This window comes from Scylla paramamosain, chromosome 22 (assembly GCF_035594125.1).
Source record: "Scylla paramamosain isolate STU-SP2022 chromosome 22, ASM3559412v1, whole genome shotgun sequence".
NCBI lineage: Eukaryota > Metazoa > Arthropoda > Malacostraca > Decapoda > Portunidae > Scylla > Scylla paramamosain.
The window spans coordinates 16,817,430-16,827,429 of record NC_087172.1 but is presented as its reverse complement, the minus strand read 5'-3'; positions in this window follow the sequence as shown (position 1 = coordinate 16,827,429).

Sequence of the window (10,000 nt, the reverse complement as noted above, 5' to 3'; positions counted from 1 at the left end):
GTGGTAGAAGGTATCTTAATAAATTTTAGGCGACAAGTTGTTCATTATCATCATCGTCATTGTTATCCTCCTCCTCCTCCTCCTCCTCCTCCTCCTCCTCCTCCTCCTCACCCACGCAGCCACCACTTTCTTCATCATCACAACACCCCCATCACCGTATCTTACCAACGACGTCCTCATCACACGCCCACTCATCACCACACTCATAAATCATTCCTTCTTCGTCCTCTCCCTTCTCTTCCTCTTCCTCTTCCTCCTCCTCCTCCTCCAAATATAGCTGGTGTGTTACATTTAATTTTGTACCCAGTAAATACCTCCTTCTCCTCCTCCTCCTCCTCCTCCTCCTCCCGCTCTTCCTCTCCTCCTCCTCTTTCTTCATTAATAAGCCACAAATTCCAGACATTTTAAGGATTCTGAGTACCAGATAAAGCCCTTCCTTGTTTTATTGTCGTTCTGTAGTTTAGCTCTCAGTTTGTCCTTACTAATTTTTGGCTTAATCCTCGGTGTTTGATCGAAGGTAATGATCAGGTGTGGTTTGTTTGTTGTATTAGTGGTGTGTGTGTGTGTGTGTGTGTGTGTGTGTGTGTGTGTGTGTGTTTGGGTGGGTGGATGGTGTTTTTTCTGTGTGTTGTTTGGGTGTTTTTAGTAGTTTTTTTTTACTCTCTCTCTCTCTCTCTCTCTCTCTCTCTCTCTCTCTCTCTCTCTCTCTCTCTCTCTCTCTCTCTCTCTCTCCTAAATTTACTCGCTGTGTGTGTATGTGTGTGTGTGTGTGTGTGTGTGTGTGTGTGTGTGTTGATAGGTTTTGGTGCGCATGCGCCCCAGTCTATGACGTCTTTATGACGTGTGTGGCGCCACGCTCTTTTCCGCCAGTAATTAGTGATCTGTGTTTCTGGCCAATCCCAACACAGCCCGTCATCGCGGTGATAGGCGGGAAGCACTTCACGTCCTCAGTTTGAACTTGGGTGCCATTGTGACCAGATGGATGAAGTGTCAATACTTTTACTTGAATTTTAATGAGAAACGAGGCTCACCGCTAAAATTTCGTGACAGTCCTTGTAAGTATATATCTAATAAGGTTAAGTTGTATCGGTTACATTAATATCCTTAGGAATTGCAGTACTTTAGGTTCGGTTAGCAGGACAATGCACACACACACACACACACACACAGATGGGGGAATGGCTCGGGCGGGTAAGGGACAGGGATGAGCAGGAGAGGGGCGGGGTGAACAGAAGACTTGATATGGTGATCTATCTTGGAAGAACGAAACTCACACACACACACACACACACACACACACACACACACACACACACACACACACACACAGTCAAAATTAATCCTGAAAATAAATAAATAGCTCCCAAATAACGAGTGAGCCTGACTGGCCGCTATCTTTGCTGAGGTTGCCGCGGCGGCCATGATAGTTTGTCAGAGCCTGCCTCAAATTTACTTATATTTTTTTTATTTCTTAACTTGTTTATTTGTGCTTCAAGTAAGTTTTTGTGGTTTCTAAAAATATTTTGTTTCAAGCGTTTCTCATATGTCTGTTAAGGAAAATATAGTGATTTAGCTGTTGTTTATATGTAAATAACTCATATTTCCGGTGTTTTAGGGACTTGTTTTTATTTCGCCCTCTACTTAAGTATCTATTGCTTCTAAAAACTTATGATTTTTAGTGTTGTTGTTGTTTTTATTCCTGTTAAGTTAAATAATGTGGAATTTAGAGTGATTTGTAGTCCTGGTAAAGTTTCAAACTGTACCGTTTTGTATTTTTGAATTTCGTTATTTCAGCTTCTTAACTAACTCTAAGTTATTTGAAAAAAAAAAATTAAAGAGCTTTTTATTCTTGATAACTCAAAATGGGTGGACATTTCAGTGGTTTCAATGACATCAAGGTTCCAGCATTTTTCAGATTATATATTTTTTTTATATATCTTTATTATTACTAAGATTTATTTATTTATATTTTTTTTCATATTCACGATAATAGTTAATGGCAAGTCAAAATATATATAGCAATCGAGTCTAGCTGCCTTTTTTCGAGGGATCATTTTCAAAATGAAATACGCACGTTGGTGGTAACGGTCCCCTGAGACATCATCACCGAGGCGTAGAGCGGCACCTTCCTCGCTTCTAATTGCTCTTCGTCAGTATTTAGCATAATTCCAATTTTTTTTTTCGGATATTTCCAGGTGTTTCCAGACATGCTGTGTGTGTGTGTGTGTGTGTGTGTGTGTGTGCTGCTCTGGCTTTCATTGTACATGTGTGTACAATGAAAATGTATGTGTGTTTTTTTCTCTTTCATTGTACAGATGGTGATGCATTGTGTGTGTGTGTGTGTGTGTGTGTGTGTGTGTGTTGCTTCGTCTTTCATTGTACACATGATGATTAAGTGTGTGGGTGTGTATGTGTGTCTCTGTGTGTGTGTGTGTTTGTCTTTCATTGCATAGATAGTGATGCAGTGTGTGTGTGTGTGTGTGTGTGTGTGTGTGTGTGTGTGTGTTTTGCCCAGTCTTTCATTGTGCAGGACCGAGGTGTGTGTGTATATGTGTGTGTGTGTTTTGCCTTGTCTTTCATTATGCAGGATCGAGGTGTGTGTGTGTGTGTGTGTGTGTGTGTGTGTGTGTGTTTTAACGAGTGAGTAATCTACTGAATGAAAGAGTGAATGAAGAAACGAACGAGGAGTGAGTGAGGGGGTGGATCTGGGAACACGTGGAGGTAGGCGTGGCTGTGTTTCCATTAGGCCTGGCTCTTGATCGCAATGTTTACCAGTTCCTTCCGTCAAATTTCAGGCGCTTACCATCAATATATTTATAACACTTTACGTATAACTCCATAATATGATGGTTACCGTAACTATTTGCATCTACGAGATTTTTTTTTTTTTTTTTGCCCGTCCGCTTGTCTACCATTTTTGTGAGTTTCTTCGTCTTTTATCCGTCATCTCTCTCTCTCTCTCTCTCTCTCTCTCTCTCTCCTCTCTCTCTCTCTCTTCTCTCTCTCTCTCTCTCTCCTCTCCTCTCTCTCTCTCTCTCTCTCCTCTCTCCCTCCTCTCTCTCTCTCCTCTCTCTCTCTCTCGAATCCTTAAATCACACACACACTTTTCTTGTAACAGTTAGCTCTTGTCCTTTTCCTTCCTCTACCTCTTACCCTCCCTTCCACTTTAAACCCCTTCCCCCCTCCATCCTCCCTTCCCTCTCCTATCCCTCCCTTTCCTTCTTCGGTTCTCTCCCTCCCATCTTCTTCTCTCTTCTATTAGATATCATGAAGTACTGTCCATTTAACACATTACTCATATCTCAACTCTTCAGCATCTTTGACCTTCGTGTCTGTGAAGGAAAAGGATGCAAAAAAATAAGAAAAAAGTCAATAAATAAATAAATAGAAAGGAAAAAGTACAGGTATAGAGAGGTGTTGTGTTTATCAGCTGTATCTCACCTGTCGACGCGCACCTTTCCGTTTTGATTAGTTCCAACACACCTGTATATTCCTTGACAGGTGAATTATTTTGGCGTCTCTCTCTCTCTCTCTCTCTCCTCTCTCTCTCTCTCCTCTCCTCTCTCTCTCTCTCTCTCCTCTCTCTCTCTCTCTCTCGTTTTTTTTTTTGTTTCTTCTTGTTTTCTTTCTTTTCTTCTGTTGTTTTTGTTGTTGTTATTTTAGGTTTTTGTTTATATGTTTTGTGGTTTTTTTTTCTCTCCTCTCTTTCTTTTACATAATATATATTTTGTTGTTGTTGTGTTTGTTGTTGTTTTTGTTGCTTTATTGTGTTGTTGTTGTTGTTGTTGTTGTTGTTGCTGTTTTTGTTGTTTTTGTTGCCTTGTTCTTGTTCTTGTTGTTGTTGTTGTTACTTCTTTTTAATGTACTTTTCATTTTGCTTTCTCTCTCTCTCTCTCTCTCTCTCTCTCTCTCTCTCTCTCTCTCTCTCTCTCTCTCTCTCTCTCTCTCTCTCTCTCTCTCTCTCTCTCTCACTTCCTATCCCCTTCCTTCTCCCTCCCTACCCCCCTTCCTTCTCCCTCCCTCCTTTCTTCCCCTCTACCCCCTTCTTCCCCTCTCCCTCTCCCTCTCTCTTACACCTTCCCTCACCACCACCTTAGATAAATGATGAGAAGAATTATGTTTGACACAACTCCTACACTCCCAACACTTTATCCTGACAAGCGTGAAGGATGCCGGCCGTGTGTGTGGGATAAAGGATGCTGTGTGTGGGGGCTGGATGAAGGATGCTAGGAGGGAGTACGTAGGATTGAAAGATGCTATGGGGATGAAGGATGCTTGTGAAGGGCAAGAGGTGAAGGATGCTATTGAGTTGAAGGATATTGAGGGCAGAGGGAAGGATGAGAGATGCTGTTAGGAATATGAGAGATGCTACTGAGATGAAGGATAGAGGGAAGGATGAGAGGTGATGTTGGGAAGGAGATTAAGGATGTTGAGCGAAGGAGGGAGGGAAGGAAAGGAGGGAAGGATGAAGGATATTGTAAGGATAGAATAATGATGTTTTCTGTATATATGTGTGTAGTTAGTGTTCTTGTCGTCTCTCTCTCTCTCTCTCTCTCTCTCTCTCTCTCTCTCTCTCTCTCCTCTCTCTCTCTCTCTCTCTCTCTCTCTCTCTCTCTCTCTCTCTCTCTCTCTCTCTCTCTCGTAATGTCCTCTAATGGCAGTCTTCCTCGAGTCCTTATCATCTGTCATTAACTTTCCCTCGTTTGTTAGTATCTCTGTTTTATTCAATATTTCCTTCCTCTTCTCCTTTATTGTCAACTTTCTCCCTCATAAATCACTGATCTTTACCCTCCACTTTCCTCTTTTTTTTCCCTGTCTCTGTTTCTTGTTTCATTCTTTTTTTTTTTTTTAGATTTCTCGTTCTTTAGCTGCTTTACGCATTGTATCTTTTACTTTCTCCGTTTTCTCTTTTTTTTTTATGCATCTCGCTGTTTTTTTTCTTACGTCTTCTTCATCTTCTTTTCTTCCTCTTTCTCTCCTTATTGTTGTACCTCTTCCTCCTCCTTCTCCTCTTCCTCTCAAACAACAATACAAGGACGTAAAAATCTTTTGTAGTTTGTTTATTCTGTTTAATCTTCCTCCTCCTCCTCCTCCTCCTCCTCCTCCTCCTCCTCCTTACAGTAGCATTCTTGTTAAGGACTTGTTTTGACTGTATATCACCAACAAGAGGAGGAGGAGAAGGAGGAGGAGGAGGAGGAGGAGGAGGAGGAAAGGCAGTGAAAAGTAGGTCCTCGGAACGGCGCCCATCCTGGTGTTGTACTAGTGGTGGTGGCGATAGTGGTGGTGGTGGTGGTGGTGGTGTTTGTGGTGATGTGGGGGGTAATGGGAGGTGTGGGGAGGTAATTGCAGTATTGGTGTTGGGGATGATTGTGGCACGAGTCTCCTTTTGGGCGGCGAGTGATGGAGGAGGGGGGTGTGTGGGTAGTGGTGGGGTTCATAATGGGGGTGATGGGTGTGGTTATGGGGCGTGCACCGCGATTTTTGGACCTGATGGAAGTGGTGGTGGTGGTGGTGGTAGTAGTGGGGATAGTAGTAGTAGTAGTAGTAGTAGTATTAGTAGTAGTAGTAGGGATTGTGGTGGTTGTGGGTGATAAGAACGGTGGTTGTGTTAGTAGTAATAGTAGTAATGGCAGGAGTGGTAATGGTGTTGGGGATAGTAGTTGGAGATAGCAGTGTTAGAGATGGTAGTAGTAGCGATAGTGGTGTTAGTAGTAGTAGTAGTGATAGGGGTGGTGATGGTGTTGAGGATAGCAGTAATAGTAGTAGTAGCAGTAATAGGGATAGTGGTGGTGGTGGTGGGTGGTGGTAACAGGTGGGTGCTGGTGAATGTAATCCCAGAGCTGACTGTGGCAAAGAAAATAAACAAAGCAATAAAAAAACAATAAAACAAGAAGATAAATCAACAATAATTATCACACAGGATCGAGAAGAAATACACTACAATACATCAATGTCTATGCTGCACATCCCTCCCCCCCCATCCCCGCATCCCCCTTCCTTTACTCTCCCTTCCTATCTCTGTCCTTCCTTTCGTCTTTTCTCTTCTTCCCATTTACTCTCCCAGTCAAGTCCCTTTTTTCCACTTCTGTTCTTCTTCTCTTGCTATCTCTCTCCTTCCCCCTCCTTCCTCTCCCCATTTCCATTCCCAGTAATGGAGGTGAGGGGGGGGGGTGAGACAGTCGTGAGAAGGTTAAGAGGAGTTCGAGTAGAAAGCTGAGGGGAGGAGGAGGAGGAGGGAGGAGGAGGAGGTAGTGGTGGCGAATAAGGACATAGTGACTGGTGGTAGTGGTAGTGGTGGTGGTGGTGGTGGTGGTGGTGGTGTTGGTGTTGGTGGTGGCAGGTACCCGCCGCGGTGTGGCCGTGAATATTCTACGCTGAAATATTGGACAGTTTTCAGAAAATTTTAGCTAAAAGGTGGAGTCTGAATAGCAAGCTGGCAGAGGAGGTGGTGCAGGGGTGAGACAAGGGGTGGGTACTTGTTTGGCAGGGGCAGGAGTATTGATACCTGGCAGGGGAGACGTTGCAGGGGATAACGAATAAGTTGAATGTTTTTTATGGGGAAATTAATGTCTGTTTTTATTAATATTTCTGTGAGTTTGGGGTCTGATGTGATAAATTGTGAAGGTTGCTTGATAATATAGGAAGGCAAAGAAAGAAGGAATTGGCATGGTGCAATCATTGTGTACCAGGGGAAGGAACACTGAAAACCTCAGCTTGAACATTGCAAGGGAGGAGTGGAAGGGGCACGGACAGGATTGCGATGGGGCACGATAAGGTACACTTGATGTTTGACAGGGGGGAAGCAGAGTAGTAGTGGGAATAAAGTAGTAGCAGCAGGATGCACCAAATATTGAGCAGAGTAAGTGTTTTTTGGCAGGTTAAACTTAATGTTTGTGAGGATAAAGGAAAGAATAGCGTTGAGGAAGAAGTTTAAAGTGGCAGGGTAGTTGGTAAGGTATGCTGTATACTTGACAGAGTTGAAAGTGGCAGGGTACACAATATTTCTTAATGAACCCTGAATATTTGGCAGGGTCACGAATCTTTTGGCAGGGTACATTGAATATTCATCTTCGCAGAGGACATGGTAGCAATAGAGAAGCGCTTGAAAGTAGCAGGATACACGATATTTGGTAAGATATACGAATATTCGACAGGCCACGAGTTTGGGCAGAGTGATCAGAACATTTGTCAGAGTAAAGGACAGAGTAACAGTGAGGAGGAAGTTGAAAGCAGCAAGGTACGATATTTGGTAAGGTACGCTAAATACTTGGCAAGGTACACTGAATACTTGGCAAGGAGTAAGGAACAGCGTGGGAAGACTTCGTTGAGATTCAGGAAGAGGTGTGGCATGGGGAGGCGGGAGTGGGAGAGCTGAGGAGAACTGGGGAAGAAAGGGGGAGGAAAAGGGGAAGACAGGGGAGAGTAGGGAGGAGAGGAAGAACAAGGGGTGGTGGAGAGGGAGGGGTAGGGAGGCCAGAGGAGGGACCAGGAGGACTGGGGAGGGGAGGACATAGGGGAGGGCAGAGAGAGATTGGAAGGGTTGGGTAGGGTAGAGAAGGGCAGGGGAGGGCAAGAGAGAGGACTGGGGAGGATAGAGGGAGGCCAAAGGAAGCAGGAGTGGGCTGGGGAGGGTAGGGGGAGCTAAGGAGAGTAGGAGAGGATAGGGGAAGGGCAGGGGAGGATAGAGGAAGGAAGGAGTGGACTGGGGAAGACATGGGGGAGGGCAGAGGAGGACAGGGGAGGGAAGGGGAGGGCACGGAGAGAACAGGGAGGGAAGGGAGAGGGTACGGAGAGGATAGGGGGGGTGGGGGAGGGTAGAGTCCGAAGTCTGCCAGAGAAGAGTCAACAGAGGGACGTTGTTGCTTGAATGTGTAAAAACAAATGCACCTGTTTAAACTTTCCTTTCTAATATTTCCTCAGCATGGCCGGACCAGCGCTTCTTATTTTCATTCTTTTCGCATGCATTCCTCACCCCCGCCTTGAAATTATCATAGTCAATAATAATGGTTGGCGGACTAAGGAATATTCTGATACTCCTTAGTAAAAATCTCTCATGACTTTTACGATTTCTTATTATTTATTAACAGATGGAAAAGATTGAAATTAAAGGGTATGAAAGCGATAACATGAATTTCCTCTTAACATAACACAAAAAAATATAAATAAATAAATATGTGGAAACTGTATGGAAGAAATAACAAAATTGATCTTCAAAATCACCACCCAAAAAAATCGCATTCTTCATCATTTATTTATTTATTTTTTTTTTATTTATTTATTTATTTTATTTATTTATTTATTTATTTTTTGCAGAAAATATGATACAGGAAACTCTCCTTCTTTCCTTATTTCTTCCCTTCATTTATTTGATTTGATTGATTGATTTTTTTTCTTTTTTTTGCAAACTAAAAACATGGCTCAGAAAACGCGCATTCCGTCTTCATTTCTTACGTAGTGTTTCTTTTTTTTTTTCTAACGAATCGAAAGAGTCAACATCTCAAAACTCGCATTCTTTCTTTCATTCCTTACACTCACTAAAAAAAAAAAAAAAAAAAATACTGCGAACAGGGAAGACTCACAAAACACATTCCTTCCTTATCGAGGCAACTTAATTTACTACGAACCATGATCTACACGGTGGAGGGAGAAGGAACAGACCTCTCCCATCCACTTCATCCACTTCACTCCACCCACACTCCACAACACACCTATAAACGAAACACCAAACCTTCCACTCCACCCCCATCCACTCTCCACTCCACAACACACCCATAAACGAAACAGCAGGACCTTCCCTTCCACCTCATCCACTCTCCACTCCACTCCACAGCCATAAAGGAAGCGTATTAAGCCATCAGGGCTCAGTTAGGACCCTGATGTGGAGGAAGGTAGGAGGGGGAGGCACGCATGGCTGTTTGACGACCGCCTGTAGTATCTTTCTTTACGGTTTTTATGCCTCTTGTTGTTCCCCCCGCCCCCGCCGCTCGCCTCGCGTCCTAATGTGCGGTAAATTGAAGGCTTGAGTGGTCTGGTGGCAGGCGGCGGGAGCGGGTCAGCGGTGTTTACGAGGCTAATTCTACTCCGAAGGCATCTGGAAGGAAGGTCCGTGCGTGGTGGTGGTGGTGGTGGTGGTGGTGGTGGTGGTGGTGGTAGAGGGCATTTTAGCTAGCACATTCGCACGGGGGAGGTTGAGGTATAGTGGAGATGAGTTGCTGGAGATGAGTTGGTTCACGGTTCATGGTTTTCAAAGCGTACTGCCTCTTATTTTTCTTTTTTTTTTCTTCTTTCTTCTCTTCCTTCTCTTAATCATCCTCCGTCTTTTTCTCCGCGTTCTTCTTGTATTTTCCCTCTTCATCTATCCTGTCTTACTTTTCTAAATCTCCTCTCTTCCTGTTATCTTTTTAACTCCTTCCTCTAACTCTCTTTTATTCCTCCATCTTATGATCATTTTACGCTTTTTTCCTTTTATTATCCCTCCATCCTCACGTTCATTCTCATATGACTTTCCTTTCTTTTCCTTTTTCCTATAGCTTCACCTCTTGATCTTCTCTCCTCCTCCTCATCATCATCATCTTCCTCCTTTCCCTCCTATTTTTCCCTCGGCCTCGTCGTATCTTTTCCTCAATCTCTCTCACTCCTTCCTGCTTCTCCGTGTCATCATCATTACGTCTATTTTTACCTCCTCCTCCTCCTCCTCCTCCTCCACATCATCATCATCAACTTGACCATCAGCATCATCATTACATTCTTCATCTTCACTCATCTTCTCTTATCTTTTCTTCCTGCATCTCCTCCTCCTCCTCCTCCACCTCCACCTCCTCCTCCTCCTCCTCCTCCTCCTCCTCCTCCTTCCTCGTCCTCCTCCTCCTCTATTCTTTCTCCTCCGTTTTATAAATTCATTCCTTCTCTTTATTTTTGGTCATCAATGTCTCGTTTCCTGAACGGTGTTGGCAGATTATTTTTCTTCTTTTGTCTTTTTTTGCTCAAATATTCTCTCGAG